At 37.3% G+C, this 20,476-nt stretch overlaps 39 pseudogenes; all 39 read right to left on the reverse strand.

The window, feature by feature from the left end:
- Positions 1-113: 113 nt before the first annotated feature.
- On the reverse strand, positions 114-232 carry LOC124316979 (annotated as a pseudogene).
- Positions 233-645: 413 nt separating this feature from the next.
- Positions 646-764, reverse strand: LOC124316981 (annotated as a pseudogene).
- Positions 765-1,176: 412 nt separating this feature from the next.
- LOC124317520 lies at positions 1,177-1,295 on the reverse strand (annotated as a pseudogene).
- A 413-nt stretch (positions 1,296-1,708) lies between these two features.
- On the reverse strand, positions 1,709-1,827 carry LOC124317522 (annotated as a pseudogene).
- Positions 1,828-2,240: 413 nt separating this feature from the next.
- Positions 2,241-2,359, reverse strand: LOC124316982 (annotated as a pseudogene).
- Positions 2,360-2,771: 412 nt separating this feature from the next.
- On the reverse strand, positions 2,772-2,890 carry LOC124317523 (annotated as a pseudogene).
- Positions 2,891-3,303: 413 nt separating this feature from the next.
- On the reverse strand, positions 3,304-3,422 carry LOC124316879 (annotated as a pseudogene).
- Positions 3,423-3,835: 413 nt separating this feature from the next.
- LOC124317378 lies at positions 3,836-3,954 on the reverse strand (annotated as a pseudogene).
- Positions 3,955-4,366: 412 nt separating this feature from the next.
- On the reverse strand, positions 4,367-4,485 carry LOC124317379 (annotated as a pseudogene).
- A 413-nt stretch (positions 4,486-4,898) lies between these two features.
- Positions 4,899-5,017, reverse strand: LOC124317380 (annotated as a pseudogene).
- A 413-nt stretch (positions 5,018-5,430) lies between these two features.
- LOC124317500 lies at positions 5,431-5,549 on the reverse strand (annotated as a pseudogene).
- Positions 5,550-5,962: 413 nt separating this feature from the next.
- LOC124317381 lies at positions 5,963-6,081 on the reverse strand (annotated as a pseudogene).
- A 412-nt stretch (positions 6,082-6,493) lies between these two features.
- LOC124317383 lies at positions 6,494-6,612 on the reverse strand (annotated as a pseudogene).
- A 413-nt stretch (positions 6,613-7,025) lies between these two features.
- Positions 7,026-7,144, reverse strand: LOC124317385 (annotated as a pseudogene).
- A 413-nt stretch (positions 7,145-7,557) lies between these two features.
- On the reverse strand, positions 7,558-7,676 carry LOC124317501 (annotated as a pseudogene).
- Positions 7,677-8,089: 413 nt separating this feature from the next.
- LOC124317386 lies at positions 8,090-8,208 on the reverse strand (annotated as a pseudogene).
- A 412-nt stretch (positions 8,209-8,620) lies between these two features.
- On the reverse strand, positions 8,621-8,739 carry LOC124317387 (annotated as a pseudogene).
- A 413-nt stretch (positions 8,740-9,152) lies between these two features.
- LOC124317388 lies at positions 9,153-9,271 on the reverse strand (annotated as a pseudogene).
- Positions 9,272-9,683: 412 nt separating this feature from the next.
- On the reverse strand, positions 9,684-9,802 carry LOC124317389 (annotated as a pseudogene).
- Positions 9,803-10,215: 413 nt separating this feature from the next.
- LOC124317390 lies at positions 10,216-10,334 on the reverse strand (annotated as a pseudogene).
- A 412-nt stretch (positions 10,335-10,746) lies between these two features.
- LOC124317391 lies at positions 10,747-10,865 on the reverse strand (annotated as a pseudogene).
- A 413-nt stretch (positions 10,866-11,278) lies between these two features.
- Positions 11,279-11,397, reverse strand: LOC124317392 (annotated as a pseudogene).
- Positions 11,398-11,810: 413 nt separating this feature from the next.
- Positions 11,811-11,929, reverse strand: LOC124317393 (annotated as a pseudogene).
- A 413-nt stretch (positions 11,930-12,342) lies between these two features.
- On the reverse strand, positions 12,343-12,461 carry LOC124317502 (annotated as a pseudogene).
- A 413-nt stretch (positions 12,462-12,874) lies between these two features.
- LOC124317395 lies at positions 12,875-12,993 on the reverse strand (annotated as a pseudogene).
- Positions 12,994-13,405: 412 nt separating this feature from the next.
- LOC124317396 lies at positions 13,406-13,524 on the reverse strand (annotated as a pseudogene).
- A 413-nt stretch (positions 13,525-13,937) lies between these two features.
- Positions 13,938-14,056, reverse strand: LOC124317397 (annotated as a pseudogene).
- A 412-nt stretch (positions 14,057-14,468) lies between these two features.
- LOC124317398 lies at positions 14,469-14,587 on the reverse strand (annotated as a pseudogene).
- A 413-nt stretch (positions 14,588-15,000) lies between these two features.
- LOC124317399 lies at positions 15,001-15,119 on the reverse strand (annotated as a pseudogene).
- A 413-nt stretch (positions 15,120-15,532) lies between these two features.
- On the reverse strand, positions 15,533-15,651 carry LOC124317503 (annotated as a pseudogene).
- Positions 15,652-16,064: 413 nt separating this feature from the next.
- On the reverse strand, positions 16,065-16,183 carry LOC124317504 (annotated as a pseudogene).
- A 413-nt stretch (positions 16,184-16,596) lies between these two features.
- LOC124317401 lies at positions 16,597-16,715 on the reverse strand (annotated as a pseudogene).
- A 412-nt stretch (positions 16,716-17,127) lies between these two features.
- LOC124317402 lies at positions 17,128-17,246 on the reverse strand (annotated as a pseudogene).
- Positions 17,247-17,659: 413 nt separating this feature from the next.
- Positions 17,660-17,778, reverse strand: LOC124317403 (annotated as a pseudogene).
- A 412-nt stretch (positions 17,779-18,190) lies between these two features.
- LOC124317404 lies at positions 18,191-18,309 on the reverse strand (annotated as a pseudogene).
- Positions 18,310-18,722: 413 nt separating this feature from the next.
- Positions 18,723-18,841, reverse strand: LOC124317405 (annotated as a pseudogene).
- A 413-nt stretch (positions 18,842-19,254) lies between these two features.
- Positions 19,255-19,373, reverse strand: LOC124317407 (annotated as a pseudogene).
- Positions 19,374-19,786: 413 nt separating this feature from the next.
- Positions 19,787-19,905, reverse strand: LOC124317505 (annotated as a pseudogene).
- A 413-nt stretch (positions 19,906-20,318) lies between these two features.
- Positions 20,319-20,437, reverse strand: LOC124317408 (annotated as a pseudogene).
- Positions 20,438-20,476: the final 39 nt, after the last annotated feature.

Below are 20,476 nucleotides of genomic sequence, written 5' to 3' on the forward strand. Positions count from 1 at the left end.
GCATTGAACCTATCTCTAAGGCATTGAAATGTTTCATCTACGAAATTGGACTGGTAACCATCGTGATTGAAAAAAAATTTCAAGAAATTTGTTATTGAAAACAAACTATCCATCGCCAACGACATCCCGTATTCCCAAGCGGTCACCCTTCCAAGTACTAACGGGACTCGACGTTACTTAACTTCTGGGAGCTGACGAGACCAGGTGCGTTCTACGTGATATGGCCGTTGACATTCAAAAATGAAAATTTACCCTCCCAGTCCCAATGGATGAATAGAAAATCACTTCAAAGTGACAGAAATGTTTGTTCATTGAATTTGGACTGGTAACCATCGCGAATAAAAAGCGCGATCAACTTTGAAAAACTCGCAATGAAATTCATCCAGAATCATTCCTATAGATGAATTGAACCTATCCCTATGTCATTGAAATTTTTGATCTACGAATTTGGACTGGTAACCATTGCGATTAAAAAACGCGATAAAATTTGACAAACTCTCAATGGAATTGATCCAGAATCATTCTTATAGATGCATTGAACCTATCTCTAAGGCATTGAAATGTTTCATCTACGAAATTGGACTGGTAACCATCGTGATTGAAAAAAAATTTCAAGAAATTTGTTATTGAAAACAAACTATCCATCGCCAACGACATCCCGTATTCCCAAGCGGTCACCCTTCCAAGTACTAACGGGACTCGACGTTACTTAACTTCTGGGAGCTGACGAGACCAGGTGCGTTCTACGTGATATGGCCGTTGACATTCAAAAATGAAAATTTACCCTCCCAGTCCCAATGGATGAATAGAAAATCACTTCAAAGTGACAGAAATGTTTGTTCATTGAATTTGGACTGGTAACCATCGCGAATAAAAAGCGCGATCAACTTTGAAAAACTCGCAATGAAATTCATCCAGAATCATTCCTATTGATGAATTGAACCTATCCCTATGTCATTGAAATTTTTGATCTACGAATTTGGACTGGTAACCATTGCGATTAATAACGCGATAAAATTTGACAAACTCTCAATGGAATTGATCCAGAATCATTCTTATAGATGAATTGAACCTATCTCTAAGGCATTGAAATGTTTCATCTACGAAATTGGACTGGTAACCATCGTGATTGAAAAAAAATTTCAAGAAATTTGTTATTGAAAACAAACTATCCATCGCCAACGACATCCCGTATTCCCAAGCGGTCACCCTTTCAAGTACTAACGGGACTCGACGTAACTTAACTTCTGGGAGCTGACGAGACCAGGTGCGTTCTACGTGATATGGCCGTTGACATTCAAAAATGAAAATTTACCCTCCCAGTCCCAATGGATGAATAGAAAATCACTTCAAAGTGACAGAAATGTTTGTTCTTTGAATTTGGACTGGTAACCATCGCAAATAAAAAGCGCGATCAACTTTGAAAAACTCGCAATGAAATTCATCCAGAATCATTCCTATAGATGAATTGAACCTATCCCTATGTCATTGAAATTTTTGATCTACGAATTTGGACTGGTAACCATTGCGATTAAAAAACGCGATAAAATTTGACAAACTCTCAATGGAATTGATCCAGAATCATTCTTATAGATGCATTGAACCTATCTCTAAGGCATTGAAATGTTTCATCTACGAAATTGGACTGGTAACCATCGTGATTGAAAAAAAATTTCAAGAAATTTGTTATTGAAAACAAACTATCCATCGCCAACGACATCCCGTATTCCCAAGCGGTCACCCTTTCAAGTACTAACGGGACTCGACGTAACTTAACTTCTGGGAGCTGACGAGACCAGGTGCGTTCTACGTGATATGGCCGTTGACATTCAAAAATGAAAATTTACCCTCCCAGTCCCAATGGATGAATAGAAAATCACTTCAAAGTGACAGAAATGTTTGTTCTTTGAATTTGGACTGGTAACCATCGCAAATAAAAAGCGCGATCAACTTTGAAAAACTCGCAATGAAATTCATCCAGAATCATTCCTATAGATGAATTGAACCTATCCCTATGTCATTGAAATTTTTGATCTACGAATTTGGACTGGTAACCATTGCGATTAAAAAACGCGATAAAATTTGACAAACTCTCAATGGAATTGATCCAGAATCATTCTTATAGATGCATTGAACCTATCTCTAAGGCATTGAAATGTTTCATCTACGAAATTGGACTGGTAACCATCGTGATTGAAAAAAAATTTCAAGAAATTTGTTATTGAAAACAAACTATCCATCGCCAACGACATCCCGTATTCCCAAGCGGTCACCCTTCCAAGTACTAACGGGACTCGACGTTACTTAACTTCTGGGAGCTGACGAGACCAGGTGCGTTCTACGTGATATGGCCGTTGACATTCAAAAATGAAAATTTACCCTCCCAGTCCCAATGGATGAATAGAAAATCACTTCAAAGTGACAGAAATGTTTGTTCATTGAATTTGGACTGGTAACCATCGCGAATAAAAAGCGCGATCAACTTTGAAAAACTCGCAATGAAATTCATCCAGAATCATTCCTATTGATGAATTGAACCTATCCCTATGTCATTGAAATTTTTGATCTACGAATTTGGACTGGTAACCATTGCGATTAATAACGCGATAAAATTTGACAAACTCTCAATGGAATTGATCCAGAATCATTCTTATAGATGAATTGAACCTATCTCTAAGGCATTGAAATGTTTCATCTACGAAATTGGACTGGTAACCATCGTGATTGAAAAAAAATTTCAAGAAATTTGTTATTGAAAACAAACTATCCATCGCCAACGACATCCCGTATTCCCAAGCGGTCACCCTTTCAAGTACTAACGGGACTCGACGTAACTTAACTTCTGGGAGCTGACGAGACCAGGTGCGTTCTACGTGATATGGCCGTTGACATTCAAAAATGAAAATTTACCCTCCCAGTCCCAATGGATGAATAGAAAATCACTTCAAAGTGACAGAAATGTTTGTTCTTTGAATTTGGACTGGTAACCATCGCAAATAAAAAGCGCGATCAACTTTGAAAAACTCGCAATGAAATTCATCCAGAATCATTCCTATAGATGAATTGAACCTATCCCTATGTCATTGAAATTTTTGATCTACGAATTTGGACTGGTAACCATTGCGATTAAAAAACGCGATAAAATTTGACAAACTCTCAATGGAATTGATCCAGAATCATTCTTATAGATGCATTGAACCTATCTCTAAGGCATTGAAATGTTTCATCTACGAAATTGGACTGGTAACCATCGTTATTGAAAAAAAATTTCAAGAAATTTGTTATTGAAAACAAACTATCCATCGCCAACGACATCCCGTATTCCCAAGCGGTCACCCTTCCGAGTACTAACGGGACTCGACGTAACTTAACTTCTGGGAGCTGAAGAGACCAGGTGCGTTCTACGTGATATGGCCGTTGACATTCAAAAATGAAAATTTACCCTCCCATTCCCAATGGATGAATAGAAAATCACTTCAAAGTGACAGAAATGTTTGTTCTTTGAATTTGGACTGGTAACCATCGCAAATAAAAAGCGCGATCAACTTTGAAAAACTCGCAATGAAATTCATCCAGAATCATTCCTATAGATGAATTGAACCTATCCCTATGTCATTGAAATTTTTGATCTACGAATTTGGACTGGTAACCATTGCGATTAAAAAACGTGATAAAATTTGACAATTTCTCAATGGAATTGATCCAGAATCATTCTTATAGATGCATTGAACCTATCTCTAAGGCATTGAAATGTTTCATCTACGAAATTGGACTAGTAACCATCGTTATTGAAAAAAAATTTCAAGAAATTTGTTATTGAAAACAAACTATCCATCGCCAACGACATCCCGTATTCCCAAGCGGTCACCCTTCCAAGTACTAACGGGACTCGACGTAACTTAACTTCTGGGAGCTGACGAGACCAGGTGCGTTCTACGTGATATGGCCGTTGACATTCAAAAATGAAAATTTACCCTCCCAGTCCCAATGGATGAATAGAAAATCACTTCAAAGTGACAGAAATGTTTGTTCATTGAATTTGGACTGGTAACCATCGCAAATAAAAAGCGCGATCAACTTTGAAAAACTCGCAATGAAATTCATCCAGAATCATTCCTATTGATGAATTGAACCTATCCCTATGTCATTGAAATTTTTGATCTACGAATTTGGACTGGTAACCATCACGATTAATAACGCGATAAAATTTGACAAACTCTCAATGGAATTGATCCAGAATAATTCTTATAGATTAATTGAACCTATCTCTAAGGCATTGAAATGTTTCATCTACGAAATTGGACTGGTAACCATCGTGATTGAAAAAAAATGTCAAGAAATTTGTTATTGAAAACAAACTATCCATCGCCAACGACATCCCGTATTCCCAAGCGGTCACCCTTCCAAGTACTAACGGGACTCGACGTAACTTAACTTCTGGGAGCTGACGAGACCAGGTGCGTTCTACGTGATATGGCCGTTGACATTCAAAAATGAAAATTTACCCTCCCAGTCCCAATGGATGAATAGAAAATCACTTCAAAGTGACAGAAATGTTTGTTCATTGAATTTGGACTGGTCACCATCGCGAATAAAAAGCGCGATCAACTTTGAAAAACTCGCAATGAAATTCATCCAGAATCATTCCTATAGATGAATTGAACCTATCCCTATGTCATTGAAATTTTTGATCTACGAATTTGGACTGGTAACCATTGCGATTAAAAAACGCGATAAAATTTGACAATTTCTCAATGGAATTGATCCAGAATCATTCTTATAGATGCATTGAACCTATCTCTAAGGCATTGAAATGTTTCATCTACGAAATTGGACTAGTAACCATCGTTATTGAAAAAAAATTTCAAGAAATTTGTTATTGAAAACAAACTATCCATCGCCAACGACATCCCGTATTCCCAAGCGGTCACCCTTCCAAGTACTAACGGGACTCGACGTAACTTAACTTCTGGGAGCTGACGAGACCAGGTGCGTTCTACGTGATATGGCCGTTGACATCCAAAAATGAAAATTTACCCTCCCAGTCCCAATGGATGAATAGAAAATCACTTCAAAGTGACAGAAATGTTTGTTCATTGAATTTGGACTGGTAACCATCGCAAATAAAAAGCGCGATCAACTTTGAAAAACTCGCAATGAAATTCATCCAGAATCATTCCTATAGATGAATTGAACCTATCCCTATGTCATTGAAATTTTTGATCTACGAATTTGGACTGGTAACCATTGCGATTAAAAAACGCGATAAAATTTGACAATTTCTCAATGGAATTGATCCAGAATCATTCTTATAGATGCATTGAACCTATCTCTAAGGCATTGAAATGTTTCATCTACGAAATTGGACTAGTAACCATCGTTATTGAAAAAAAATTTCAAGAAATTTGTTATTGAAAACAAACTATCCATCGCCAACGACATCCCGTATTCCCGAGCGGTCACCCTTCCAAGTACTAACGGGACTCGACGTAACTTAACTTCTGGGAGCTGACGAGACCAGGTGCGTTCTACGTGATATGGCCGTTGACATTCAAAAATGAAAATTTACCCTCCCAGTCCCAATGGATGAATAGAAAATCACTTCAAAGTGACAGAAATGTTTGTTCATTGAATTTGGACTGGTAACCATCGCAAATAAAAAGCGCGATCAACTTTGAAAAACTCGCAATGAAATTCATCCAGAATCATTCCTATAGATGAATTGAACCTATCCCTATGTCATTGAAATTTTTGATCTACGAATTTGGACTGGTAACCATTGCGATTAAAAAACGCGATAAAATTTGACAATTTCTCAATGGAATTGATCCAGAATCATTCTTATAGATGCATTGAACCTATCTCTAAGGCATTGAAATGTTTCATCTACGAAATTGGACTAGTAACCATCGTTATTGAAAAAAAATTTCAATAAATTTCTTATTGAAAACAAACTATCCATCGCCAACGACATCCCGTATTCCCAAGCGGTCACCCTTCCAAGTACTAACGGGACTCGACGTAACTTAACTTCTGGGAGCTGACGAGACCAGGTGCGTTCTACGTGATATGGCCGTTGACATTCAAAAATGAAAATTTACCCTCCCAGTCCCAATGGATGAATAGAAAATCACTTCAAAGTGACAGAAATGTTTGTTCATTGAATTTGGACTGGTAACCATCGCAAATAAAAAGCGCGATCAACTTTGAAAAACTCGCAATGAAATTCATCCAGAATCATTCCTATTGATGAATTGAACCTATCCCTATGTCATTGAAATTTTTGATCTACGAATTTGGACTGGTAACCATCACGATTAATAACGCGATAAAATTTGACAAACTCTCAATGGAATTGATCCAGAATAATTCTTATAGATTAATTGAACCTATCTCTAAGGCATTGAAATGTTTCATCTACGAAATTGGACTGGTAACCATCGTGATTGAAAAAAAATGTCAAGAAATTTGTTATTGAAAACAAACTATCCATCGCCAACGACATCCCGTATTCCCAAGCGGTCACCCTTCCAAGTACTAACGGGACTCGACGTAACTTAACTTCTGGGAGCTGACGAGACCAGGTGCGTTCTACGTGATATGGCCGTTGACATTCAAAAATGAAAATTTACCCTCCCAGTCCCAATGGATGAATAGAAAATCACTTCAAAGTGACAGAAATGTTTGTTCATTGAATTTGGACTGGTCACCATCGCGAATAAAAAGCGCGATCAACTTTGAAAAACTCGCAATGAAATTCATCCAGAATCATTCCTATAGATGAATTGAACCTATCCCTATGTCATTGAAATTTTTGATCTACGAATTTGGACTGGTAACCATTGCGATTAAAAAACGCGATAAAATTTGACAATTTCTCAATGGAATTGATCCAGAATCATTCTTATAGATGCATTGAACCTATCTCTAAGGCATTGAAATGTTTCATCTACGAAATTGGACTAGTAACCATCGTTATTGAAAAAAAATTTCAAGAAATTTGTTATTGAAAACAAACTATCCATCGCCAACGACATCCCGTATTCCCAAGCGGTCACCCTTCCAAGTACTAACGGGACTCGACGTAACTTAACTTCTGGGAGCTGACGAGACCAGGTGCGTTCTACGTGATATGGCCGTTGACATCCAAAAATGAAAATTTACCCTCCCAGTCCCAATGGATGAATAGAAAATCACTTCAAAGTGACAGAAATGTTTGTTCATTGAATTTGGACTGGTAACCATCGCAAATAAAAAGCGCGATCAACTTTGAAAAACTCGCAATGAAATTCATCCAGAATCATTCCTATAGATGAATTGAACCTATCCCTATGTCATTGAAATTTTTGATCTACGAATTTGGACTGGTAACCATTGCGATTAAAAAACGCGATAAAATTTGACAATTTCTCAATGGAATTGATCCAGAATCATTCTTATAGATGCATTGAACCTATCTCTAAGGCATTGAAATGTTTCATCTACGAAATTGGACTAGTAACCATCGTTATTGAAAAAAAATTTCAAGAAATTTGTTATTGAAAACAAACTATCCATCGCCAACGACATCCCGTATTCCCGAGCGGTCACCCTTCCAAGTACTAACGGGACTCGACGTAACTTAACTTCTGGGAGCTGACGAGACCAGGTGCGTTCTACGTGATATGGCCGTTGACATTCAAAAATGAAAATTTACCCTCCCAGTCCCAATGGATGAATAGAAAATCACTTCAAAGTGACAGAAATGTTTGTTCATTGAATTTGGACTGGTAACCATCGCAAATAAAAAGCGCGATCAACTTTGAAAAACTCGCAATGAAATTCATCCACAATCATTCCTATAGATGAATTGAACCTATCCCTATGTCATTGAAATTTTTGATCTACGAATTTGGACTGGTAACCATTGCGATTAAAAAACGCGATAAAATTTGACAATTTCTCAATGGAATTGATCCAGAATCATTCTTATAGATGCATTGAACCTATCTCTAAGGCATTGAAATGTTTCATCTACGAAATTGGACTAGTAACCATCGTTATTGAAAAAAAATTTCAATAAATTTCTTATTGAAAACAAACTATCCATCGCCAACGACATCCCGTATTCCCAAGCGGTCACCCTTCCAAGTACTAACGGGACTCGACGTAACTTAACTTCTGGGAGCTGACGAGACCAGGTGCGTTCTACGTGATATGGCCGTTGACATTCAAAAATGAAAATTTACCCTCCCAGTCCCAATGGATGAATAGAAAATCACTTCAAAGTGACAGAAATGTTTGTTCATTGAATTTGGACTGGTAACCATCGCAAATAAAAAGCGCGATCAACTTTGAAAAACTCGCAATGAAATTCATCCAGAATCATTCCTATTGATGAATTGAACCTATCCCTATGTCATTTAAATTTTTGATCTACGAATTTGGACTGGTAACCATCACGATTAATAACGCGATAAAATTTGACAAACTCTCAATGGAATTGATCCAGAATAATTCTTATAGATTAATTGAACCTATCTCTAAGGCATTGAAATGTTTCATCTACGAAATTGGACTGGTAACCATCGTGATTGAAAAAAAATGTCAAGAAATTTGTTATTGAAAACAAACTATCCATCGCCAACGACATCCCGTATTCCCAAGCGGTCACCCTTCCAAGTACTAACGGGACTCGACGTAACTTAACTTCTGGGAGCTGACGAGACCAGGTGCGTTCTACGTGATATGGCCGTTGACATTCAAAAATGAAAATTTACCCTCCCAGTCCCAATGGATGAATAGAAAATCACTTCAAAGTGACAGAAATGTTTGTTCATTGAATTTGGACTGGTCACCATCGCGAATAAAAAGCGCGATCAACTTTGAAAAACTCGCAATGAAATTCATCCAGAATCATTCCTATTGATGAATTGAACCTATCCCTATGTCATTGAAATTTTTGATCTACGAATTTGGACTGGTAACCATTGCGATTAAAAAACGCGATAAAATTTGACAATTTCTCAATGGAATTGATCCAGAATCATTCTTATAGATGCATTGAACCTATCTCTAAGGCATTGAAATGTTTCATCTACGAAATTGGACTAGTAACCATCGTTATTGAAAAAAAATTTCAATAAATTTCTTATTGAAAACAAACTATCCATCGCCAACGACATCCCGTATTCCCAAGCGGTCACCCTTCCAAGTACTAACGGGACTCGACGTAACTTAACTTCTGGGAGCTGACGAGACCAGGTGCGTTCTACGTGATATGGCCGTTGACATTCAAAAATGAAAATTTACCCTCCCAGTCCCAATGGATGAATAGAAAATCACTTCAAAGTGACAGAAATGTTTGTTCATTGAATTTGGACTGGTAACCATCGCAAATAAAAAGCGCGATCAACTTTGAAAAACTCGCAATGAAATTCATCCAGAATCATTCCTATTGATGAATTGAACCTATCCCTATGTCATTGAAATTTTTGATCTACGAATTTGGACTGGTAACCATCACGATTAATAACGCGATAAAATTTGACAAACTCTCAATGGAATTGATCCAGAATAATTCTTATAGATTAATTGAACCTATCTCTAAGGCATTGAAATGTTTCATCTACGAAATTGGACTGGTAACCATCGTGATTGAAAAAAAATGTCAAGAAATTTGTTATTGAAAACAAACTATCCATCGCCAACGACATCCCGTATTCCCAAGCGGTCACCCTTCCAAGTACTAACGGGACTCGACGTAACTTAACTTCTGGGAGCTGACGAGACCAGGTGCGTTCTACGTGATATGGCCGTTGACATTCAAAAATGAAAATTTACCCTCCCAGTCCCAATGGATGAATAGAAAATCACTTCAAAGTGACAGAAATGTTTGTTCATTGAATTTGGACTGGTCACCATCGCGAATAAAAAGCGCGATCAACTTTGAAAAACTCGCAATGAAATTCATCCAGAATCATTCCTATTGATGAATTGAACCTATCCCTATGTCATTGAAATTTTTGATCTACGAATTTGGACTGGTAACCATTGCGATTAAAAAACGCGATAAAATTTGACAATTTCTCAATGGAATTGATCCAGAATCATTCTTATAGATGCATTGAACCTATCTCTAAGGCATTGAAATGTTTCATCTACGAAATTGGACTAGTAACCATCGTTATTGAAAAAAAATTTCAATAAATTTCTTATTGAAAACAAACTATCCATCGCCAACGACATCCCGTATTCCCAAGCGGTCACCCTTCCAAGTACTAACGGGACTCGACGTAACTTAACTTCTGGGAGCTGACGAGACCAGGTGCGTTCTACGTGATATGGCCGTTGACATTCAAAAATGAAAATTTACCCTCCCAGTCCCAATGGATGAATAGAAAATCACTTCAAAGTGACAGAAATGTTTGTTCATTGAATTTGGACTGGTAACCATCGCAAATAAAAAGCGCGATCAACTTTGAAAAACTCGCAATGAAATTCATCCAGAATCATTCCTATTGATGAATTGAACCTATCCCTATGTCATTGAAATTTTTGATCTACGAATTTGGACTGGTAACCATCACGATTAATAACGCGATAAAATTTGACAAACTCTCAATGGAATTGATCCAGAATAATTCTTATAGATTAATTGAACCTATCTCTAAGGCATTGAAATGTTTCATCTACGAAATTGGACTGGTAACCATCGTGATTGAAAAAAAATGTCAAGAAATTTGTTATTGAAAACAAACTATCCATCGCCAACGACATCCCGTATTCCCAAGCGGTCACCCTTCCAAGTACTAACGGGACTCGACGTAACTTAACTTCTGGGAGCTGACGAGACCAGGTGCGTTCTACGTGATATGGCCGTTGACATTCAAAAATGAAAATTTACCCTCCCAGTCCCAATGGATGAATAGAAAATCACTTCAAAGTGACAGAAATGTTTGTTCATTGAATTTGGACTGGTCACCATCGCGAATAAAAAGCGCGATCAACTTTGAAAAACTCGCAATGAAATTCATCCAGAATCATTCCTATAGATGAATTGAACCTATCCCTATGTCATTGAAATTTTTGATCTACGAATTTGGACTGGTAACCATTGCGATTAAAAAACGCGATAAAATTTGACAATTTCTCAATGGAATTGATCCAGAATCATTCTTATAGATGCATTGAACCTATCTCTAAGGCATTGAAATGTTTCATCTACGAAATTGGACTAGTAACCATCGTTATTGAAAAAAAATTTCAAGAAATTTGTTATTGAAAACAAACTATCCATCGCCAACGACATCCCGTATTCCCAAGCGGTCACCCTTCCAAGTACTAACGGGACTCGACGTAACTTAACTTCTGGGAGCTGACGAGACCAGGTGCGTTCTACGTGATATGGCCGTTGACATCCAAAAATGAAAATTTACCCTCCCAGTCCCAATGGATGAATAGAAAATCACTTCAAAGTGACAGAAATGTTTGTTCATTGAATTTGGACTGGTCACCATCGCGAATAAAAAGCGCGATCAACTTTGAAAAACTCGCAATGAAATTCATCCAGAATCATTCCTATAGATGAATTGAACCTATCCCTATGTCATTGAAATTTTTGATCTACGAATTTGGACTGGTAACCATTGCGATTAAAAAACGCGATAAAATTTGACAATTTCTCAATGGAATTGATCCAGAATCATTCTTATAGATGCATTGAACCTATCTCTAAGGCATTGAAATGTTTCATCTACGAAATTGGACTAGTAACCATCGTTATTGAAAAAAAATTTCAAGAAATTTGTTATTGAAAACAAACTATCCATCGCCAACGACATCCCGTATTCCCAAGCGGTCACCCTTCCAAGTACTAACGGGACTCGACGTAACTTAACTTCTGGGAGCTGACGAGACCAGGTGCGTTCTACGTGATATGGCCGTTGACATCCAAAAATGAAAATTTACCCTCCCAGTCCCAATGGATGAATAGAAAATCACTTCAAAGTGACAGAAATGTTTGTTCATTGAATTTGGACTGGTAACCATCGCAAATAAAAAGCGCGATCAACTTTGAAAAACTCGCAATGAAATTCATCCAGAATCATTCCTATAGATGAATTGAACCTATCCCTATGTCATTGAAATTTTTGATCTACGAATTTGGACTGGTAACCATTGCGATTAAAAAACGCGATAAAATTTGACAATTTCTCAATGGAATTGATCCAGAATCATTCTTATAGATGCATTGAACCTATCTCTAAGGCATTGAAATGTTTCATCTACGAAATTGGACTAGTAACCATCGTTATTGAAAAAAAATTTCAAGAAATTTGTTATTGAAAACAAACTATCCATCGCCAACGACATCCCGTATTCCCGAGCGGTCACCCTTCCAAGTACTAACGGGACTCGACGTAACTTAACTTCTGGGAGCTGACGAGACCAGGTGCGTTCTACGTGATATGGCCGTTGACATTCAAAAATGAAAATTTACCCTCCCAGTCCCAATGGATGAATAGAAAATCACTTCAAAGTGACAGAAATGTTTGTTCATTGAATTTGGACTGGTAACCATCGCAAATAAAAAGCGCGATCAACTTTGAAAAACTCGCAATGAAATTCATCCACAATCATTCCTATAGATGAATTGAACCTATCCCTATGTCATTGAAATTTTTGATCTACGAATTTGGACTGGTAACCATTGCGATTAAAAAACGCGATAAAATTTGACAATTTCTCAATGGAATTGATCCAGAATCATTCTTATAGATGCATTGAACCTATCTCTAAGGCATTGAAATGTTTCATCTACGAAATTGGACTAGTAACCATCGTTATTGAAAAAAAATTTCAATAAATTTCTTATTGAAAACAAACTATCCATCGCCAACGACATCCCGTATTCCCAAGCGGTCACCCTTCCAAGTACTAACGGGACTCGACGTAACTTAACTTCTGGGAGCTGACGAGACCAGGTGCGTTCTACGTGATATGGCCGTTGACATTCAAAAATGAAAATTTACCCTCCCAGTCCCAATGGATGAATAGAAAATCACTTCAAAGTGACAGAAATGTTTGTTCATTGAATTTGGACTGGTAACCATCGCAAATAAAAAGCGCGATCAACTTTGAAAAACTCGCAATGAAATTCATCCAGAATCATTCCTATTGATGAATTGAACCTATCCCTATGTCATTTAAATTTTTGATCTACGAATTTGGACTGGTAACCATCACGATTAATAACGCGATAAAATTTGACAAACTCTCAATGGAATTGATCCAGAATAATTCTTATAGATTAATTGAACCTATCTCTAAGGCATTGAAATGTTTCATCTACGAAATTGGACTGGTAACCATCGTGATTGAAAAAAAATGTCAAGAAATTTGTTATTGAAAACAAACTATCCATCGCCAACGACATCCCGTATTCCCAAGCGGTCACCCTTCCAAGTACTAACGGGACTCGACGTAACTTAACTTCTGGGAGCTGACGAGACCAGGTGCGTTCTACGTGATATGGCCGTTGACATTCAAAAATGAAAATTTACCCTCCCAGTCCCAATGGATGAATAGAAAATCACTTCAAAGTGACAGAAATGTTTGTTCATTGAATTTGGACTGGTCACCATCGCGAATAAAAAGCGCGATCAACTTTGAAAAACTCGCAATGAAATTCATCCAGAATCATTCCTATTGATGAATTGAACCTATCCCTATGTCATTGAAATTTTTGATCTACGAATTTGGACTGGTAACCATTGCGATTAAAAAACGCGATAAAATTTGACAATTTCTCAATGGAATTGATCCAGAATCATTCTTATAGATGCATTGAACCTATCTCTAAGGCATTGAAATGTTTCATCTACGAAATTGGACTAGTAACCATCGTTATTGAAAAAAAATTTCAATAAATTTCTTATTGAAAACAAACTATCCATCGCCAACGACATCCCGTATTCCCAAGCGGTCACCCTTCCAAGTACTAACGGGACTCGACGTAACTTAACTTCTGGGAGCTGACGAGACCAGGTGCGTTCTACGTGATATGGCCGTTGACATTCAAAAATGAAAATTTACCCTCCCAGTCCCAATGGATGAATAGAAAATCACTTCAAAGTGACAGAAATGTTTGTTCATTGAATTTGGACTGGTAACCATCGCAAATAAAAAGCGCGATCAACTTTGAAAAACTCGCAATGAAATTCATCCAGAATCATTCCTATTGATGAATTGAACCTATCCCTATGTCATTGAAATTTTTGATCTACGAATTTGGACTGGTAACCATCACGATTAATAACGCGATAAAATTTGACAAACTCTCAATGGAATTGATCCAGAATAATTCTTATAGATTAATTGAACCTATCTCTAAGGCATTGAAATGTTTCATCTACGAAATTGGACTGGTAACCATCGTGATTGAAAAAAAATGTCAAGAAATTTGTTATTGAAAACAAACTATCCATCGCCAACGACATCCCGTATTCCCAAGCGGTCACCCTTCCAAGTACTAACGGGACTCGACGTAACTTAACTTCTGGGAGCTGACGAGACCAGGTGCGTTCTACGTGATATGGCCGTTGACATTCAAAAATGAAAATTTACCCTCCCAGTCCCAATGGATGAATAGAAAATCACTTCAAAGTGACAGAAATGTTTGTTCATTGAATTTGGACTGGTCACCATCGCGAATAAAAAGCGCGATCAACTTTGAAAAACTCGCAATGAAATTCATCCAGAATCATTCCTATAGATGAATTGAACCTATCCCTATGTCATTGAAATTTTTGATCTACGAATTTGGACTGGTAACCATTGCGATTAAAAAACGCGATAAAATTTGACAATTTCTCAATGGAATTGATCCAGAATCATTCTTATAGATGCATTGAACCTATCTCTAAGGCATTGAAATGTTTCATCTACGAAATTGGACTAGTAACCATCGTTATTGAAAAAAAATTTCAAGAAATTTGTTATTGAAAACAAACTATCCATCGCCAACGACATCCCGTATTCCCAAGCGGTCACCCTTCCAAGTACTAACGGGACTCGACGTAACTTAACTTCTGGGAGCTGACGAGACCAGGTGCGTTCTACGTGATATGGCCGTTGACATCCAAAAATGAAAATTTACCCTCCCAGTCCCAATGGATGAATAGAAAATCACTTCAAAGTGACAGAAATGTTTGTTCATTGAATTTGGACTGGTAACCATCGCAAATAAAAAGCGCGATCAACTTTGAAAAACTCGCAATGAAATTCATCCAGAATCATTCCTATAGATGAATTGAACCTATCCCTATGTCATTGAAATTTTTGATCTACGAATTTGGACTGGTAACCATTGCGATTAAAAAACGCGATAAAATTTGACAATTTCTCAATGGAATTGATCCAGAATCATTCTTATAGATGCATTGAACCTATCTCTAAGGCATTGAAATGTTTCATCTACGAAATTGGACTAGTAACCATCGTTATTGAAAAAAAATTTCAAGAAATTTGTTATTGAAAACAAACTATCCATCGCCAACGACATCCCGTATTCCCGAGCGGTCACCCTTCCAAGTACTAACGGGACTCGACGTAACTTAACTTCTGGGAGCTGACGAGACCAGGTGCGTTCTACGTGATATGGCCGTTGACATTCAAAAATGAAAATTTACCCTCCCAGTCCCAATGGATGAATAGAAAATCACTTCAAAGTGACAGAAATGTTTGTTCATTGAATTTGGACTGGTAACCATCGCAAATAAAAAGCGCGATCAACTTTGAAAAACTCGCAATGAAATTCATCCACAATCATTCCTATAGATGAATTGAACCTATCCCTATGTCATTGAAATTTTTGATCTACGAATTTGGACTGGTAACCATTGCGATTAAAAAACGCGATAAAATTTGACAATTTCTCAATGGAATTGATCCAGAATCATTCTTATAGATGCATTGAACCTATCTCTAAGGCATTGAAATGTTTCATCTACGAAATTGGACTAGTAACCATCGTTATTGAAAAAAAATTTCAAGAAATTTGTTATTGAAAACAAACTATCCATCGCCAACGACATCCCGTATTCCCGAGCGGTCACCCTTCCAAGTACTAACGGGACTCGACGTAACTTAACTTCTGGGAGCTGACGAGACCAGGTGCGTTCTACGTGATATGGCCGTTGACATTCAAAAATGAAAATTTACCCTCCCAGTCCCAATGGATGAATAGAAAATCACTTCAAAGTGACAGAAATGTTTGTTCATTGAATTTGGACTGGTAACCATCGCAAATAAAAAGCGCGATCAACTTTGAAAAACTCGCAATGAAATTCATCCACAATCATTCCTATAGATGAATTGAACCTATCCCTATGTCATTGAAATTTTTGATCTACGAATTTGGACTGGTAACCATTGCGATTAAAAAACGCGATAAAATTTGACAATTTCTCAATGGAATTGATCCAGAATCATTCTTATAGATGCATTGAACCTATCTCTAAGGCATTGAAATGTTTCATCTACGAAATTGGACTAGTAACCATCGTTATTGAAAAAAAATTTCAATAAATTTCTTATTGAAAACAAACTATCCATCGCCAACGACATCCCGTATTCCCAAGCGGTCACCCTTCCAAGTACTAACGGGACTCGACGTAACTTAACTTCTGGGAGCTGACGAGACCAGGTGCGTTCTACGTGATATGGCCGTTGACATTCAAAAATGAAAATTTACCCTCCCAGTCCCAATGGATGAATAGAAAATCACTTCAAAGTGACAGAAATGTTTGTTCATTGAATTTGGACTGGTAACCATCGCAAATAAAAAGCGCGATCAACTTTGAAAAACTCGCAATGAAATTCATCCAGAATCATTCCTATTGATGAATTGAACCTATCCCTATGTCATTTAAATTTTTGATCTACGAATTTGGACTGGTAACCATCACGATTAATAACGCGATAAAATTTGACAAACTCTCAATGGAATTGATCCAGAATAATTCTTATAGATTAATTGAACCTATCTCTAAGGCATTGAAATGTTTCATCTACGAAATTGGACTGGTAACCATCGTGATTGAAAAAAAATGTCAAGAAATTTGTTATTGAAAACAAACTATCCATCGCCAACGACATCCCGTATTCCCAAGCGGTCACCCTTCCAAGTACTAACGGGACTCGACGTAACTTAACTTCTGGGAGCTGACGAGACCAGGTGCGTTCTACGTGATATGGCCGTTGACATTCAAAAATGAAAATTTACCCTCCCAGTCCCAATGGATGAATAGAAAATCACTTCAAAGTGACAGAAATGTTTGTTCATTGAATTTGGACTGGTCACCATCGCGAATAAAAAGCGCGATCAACTTTGAAAAACTCGCAATGAAATTCATCCAGAATCATTCCTATAGATGAATTGAACCTATCCCTATGTCATTGAAATTTTTGATCTACGAATTTGGACTGGTAACCATTGCGATTAAAAAACGCGATAAAATTTGACAATTTCTCAATGGAATTGATCCAGAATCATTCTTATAGATGCATTGAACCTATCTCTAAGGCATTGAAATGTTTCATCTACGAAATTGGACTAGTAACCATCGTTATTGAAAAAAAATTTCAAGAAATTTGTTATTGAAAACAAACTATCCATCGCCAACGACATCCCGTATTCCCAAGCGGTCACCCTTCCAAGTACTAACGGGACTCGACGTAACTTAACTTCTGGGAGCTGACGAGACCAGGTGCGTTCTACGTGATATGGCCGTTGACATCCAAAAATGAAAATTTACCCTCCCAGTCCCAATGGATGAATAGAAAATCACTTCAAAGTGACAGAAATGTTTGTTCATTGAATTTGGACTGGTAACCATCGCAAATAAAAAGCGCGATCAACTTTGAAAAACTCGCAATGAAATTCATCCAGAATCATTCCTATTGATGAATTGAACCTATCCCTATGTCATTTAAATTTTTGATCTACGAATTTGGACTGGTAACCATCACGATTAATAACGCGATAAAATTTGACAAACTCTCAATGGAATTGATCCAGAATAATTCTTATAGATTAATTGAACCTATCTCTAAGGCATTGAAATGTTTCATCTACGAAATTGGACTGGTAACCATCGTGATTGAAAAAAAATGTCAAGAAATTTGTTATTGAAAACAAACTATCCATCGCCAACGACATCCCGTATTCCCAAGCGGTCACCCTTCCAAGTACTAACGGGACTCGACGTAACTTAACTTCTGGGAGCTGACGAGACCAGGTGCGTTCTACGTGATATGGCCGTTGACATTCAAAAATGAAAATTTACCCTCCCAGTCCCAATGGATGAATAGAAAATCACTTCAAAGTGACAGAAATGTTTGTTCATTGAATTTGGACTGGTCACCATCGCGAATAAAAAGCGCGATCAACTTTGAAAAACTCGCAATGAAATTCATCCAGAATCATTCCTATAGATGAATTGAACCTATCCCTATGTCATTGAAATTTTTGATCTACGAATTTGGACTGGTAACCATTGCGATTAAAAAACGCGATAAAATTTGACAATTTCTCAATGGAATTGATCCAGAATCATTCTTATAGATGCATTGAACCTATCTCTAAGGCATTGAAATGTTTCATCTACGAAATTGGACTAGTAACCATCGTTATTGAAAAAAAATTTCAAGAAATTTGTTATTGAAAACAAACTATCCATCGCCAACGACATCCCGTATTCCCAAGCGGTCACCCTTCCAAGTACTAACGGGACTCGACGTAACTTAACTTCTGGGAGCTGACGAGACCAGGTGCGTTCTACGTGATATGGCCGTTGACATCCAAAAATGAAAATTTACCCTCCCAGTCCCAATGGATGAATAGAAAATCACTTCAAAGTGACAGAAATGTTTGTTCATTGAATTTGGACTGGTAACCATCGCAAATAAAAAGCGCGATCAACTTTGAAAAACTCGCAATGAAATTCATCCAGAATCATTCCTATAGATGAATTGAACCTATCCCTATGTCATTGAAATTTTTGATCTACGAATTTGGACTGGTAACCATTGCGATTAAAAAACGCGATAAAATTTGACAATTTCTCAATGGAATTGATCCAGAATCATTCTTATAGATGCATTGAACCTATCTCTAAGGCATTGAAATGTTTCATCTACGAAATTGGACTAGTAACCATCGTTATTGAAAAAAAATTTCAAGAAATTTGTTATTGAAAACAAACTATCCATCGCCAACGACATCCCGTATTCCCAAGCGGTCACCCTTCCAAGTACTAACGGGACTCGACGTAACTTAACTTCTGGGAGCTGACGAGACCAGGTGCGTTCTACGTGATATGGCCGTTGACATCCAAAAATGAAAATTTACCCTCCCAGTCCCAATGGATGAATAGAAAATCACTTCAAAGTGACAGAAATGTTTGTTCATTGAATTTGGACTGGTAACCATCGCAAATAAAAAGCGCGATCAACTTTGAAAAACTCGCAATGAAATTCATCCAGAATCATTCCTATAGATGAATTGAACCTATCCCTATGTCATTGAAATTTTTGATCTACGAATTTGGACTGGTAACCATTGCGATTAAAAAACGCGATAAAATTTGACAATTTCTCAATGGAATTGATCCAGAATCATTCTTATAGATGCATTGAACCTATCTCTAAGGCATTGAAATGTTTCATCTACGAAATTGGACTAGTAACCATCGTTATTGAAAAAAAATTTCAAGAAATTTGTTATTGAAAACAAACTATCCATCGCCAACGACATCCCGTATTCCCGAGCGGTCACCCTTCCAAGTACTAACGGGACTCGACGTAACTTAACTTCTGGGAGCTGACGAGACCAGGTGCGTTCTACGTGATATGGCCGTTGACATTCAAAAATGAAAATTTACCCTCCCAGTCCCAATGGATAAATAGAAAATCACTTCAAAGTGACAGAAATGTTTGTTCATTGAATTTGGACTGGTAACCATCGCAAATAAAAAGCGCGATCAACTTTGAAAAACTCGCAATGAAATTCATCCACAATCATTCCTATAGATGAATTGAACCTATCCCTATGTCATTGAAATTTTTGATCTACGAATTTGGACTGGTAACCATTGCGATTAAAAAACGCGATAAAATTTGACAAAATCTCAATGGAATTGATCCAGAATCATTCTTATAGATGCATTGAACCTATCTCTAAGGCATTGAAATGTTTCATCTACGAAATTGGACTGGTAACCATCGTTATTGAAAAAAAATTTCAAGAAATTTGTTATTGAAAACAAACTATCCATCGCCAACGACATCCCGTATTCCCAAGCGGTCACCCTTCCAAGTACTAACGGGACTCGACGTAACTTAACTTCTGGGAGCTGACGAGACCAGGTGCGTTCTACGTGATATGGCCGTTGACATCCAAAAATGAAAATTTACCCTCCCAGTCCCAATGGAT

Source organism: Daphnia pulicaria, unplaced genomic scaffold (assembly GCF_021234035.1).
Source record: "Daphnia pulicaria isolate SC F1-1A unplaced genomic scaffold, SC_F0-13Bv2 h1tg000057l, whole genome shotgun sequence".
In the NCBI taxonomy this organism is placed as follows: domain Eukaryota; kingdom Metazoa; phylum Arthropoda; class Branchiopoda; order Diplostraca; family Daphniidae; genus Daphnia; species Daphnia pulicaria.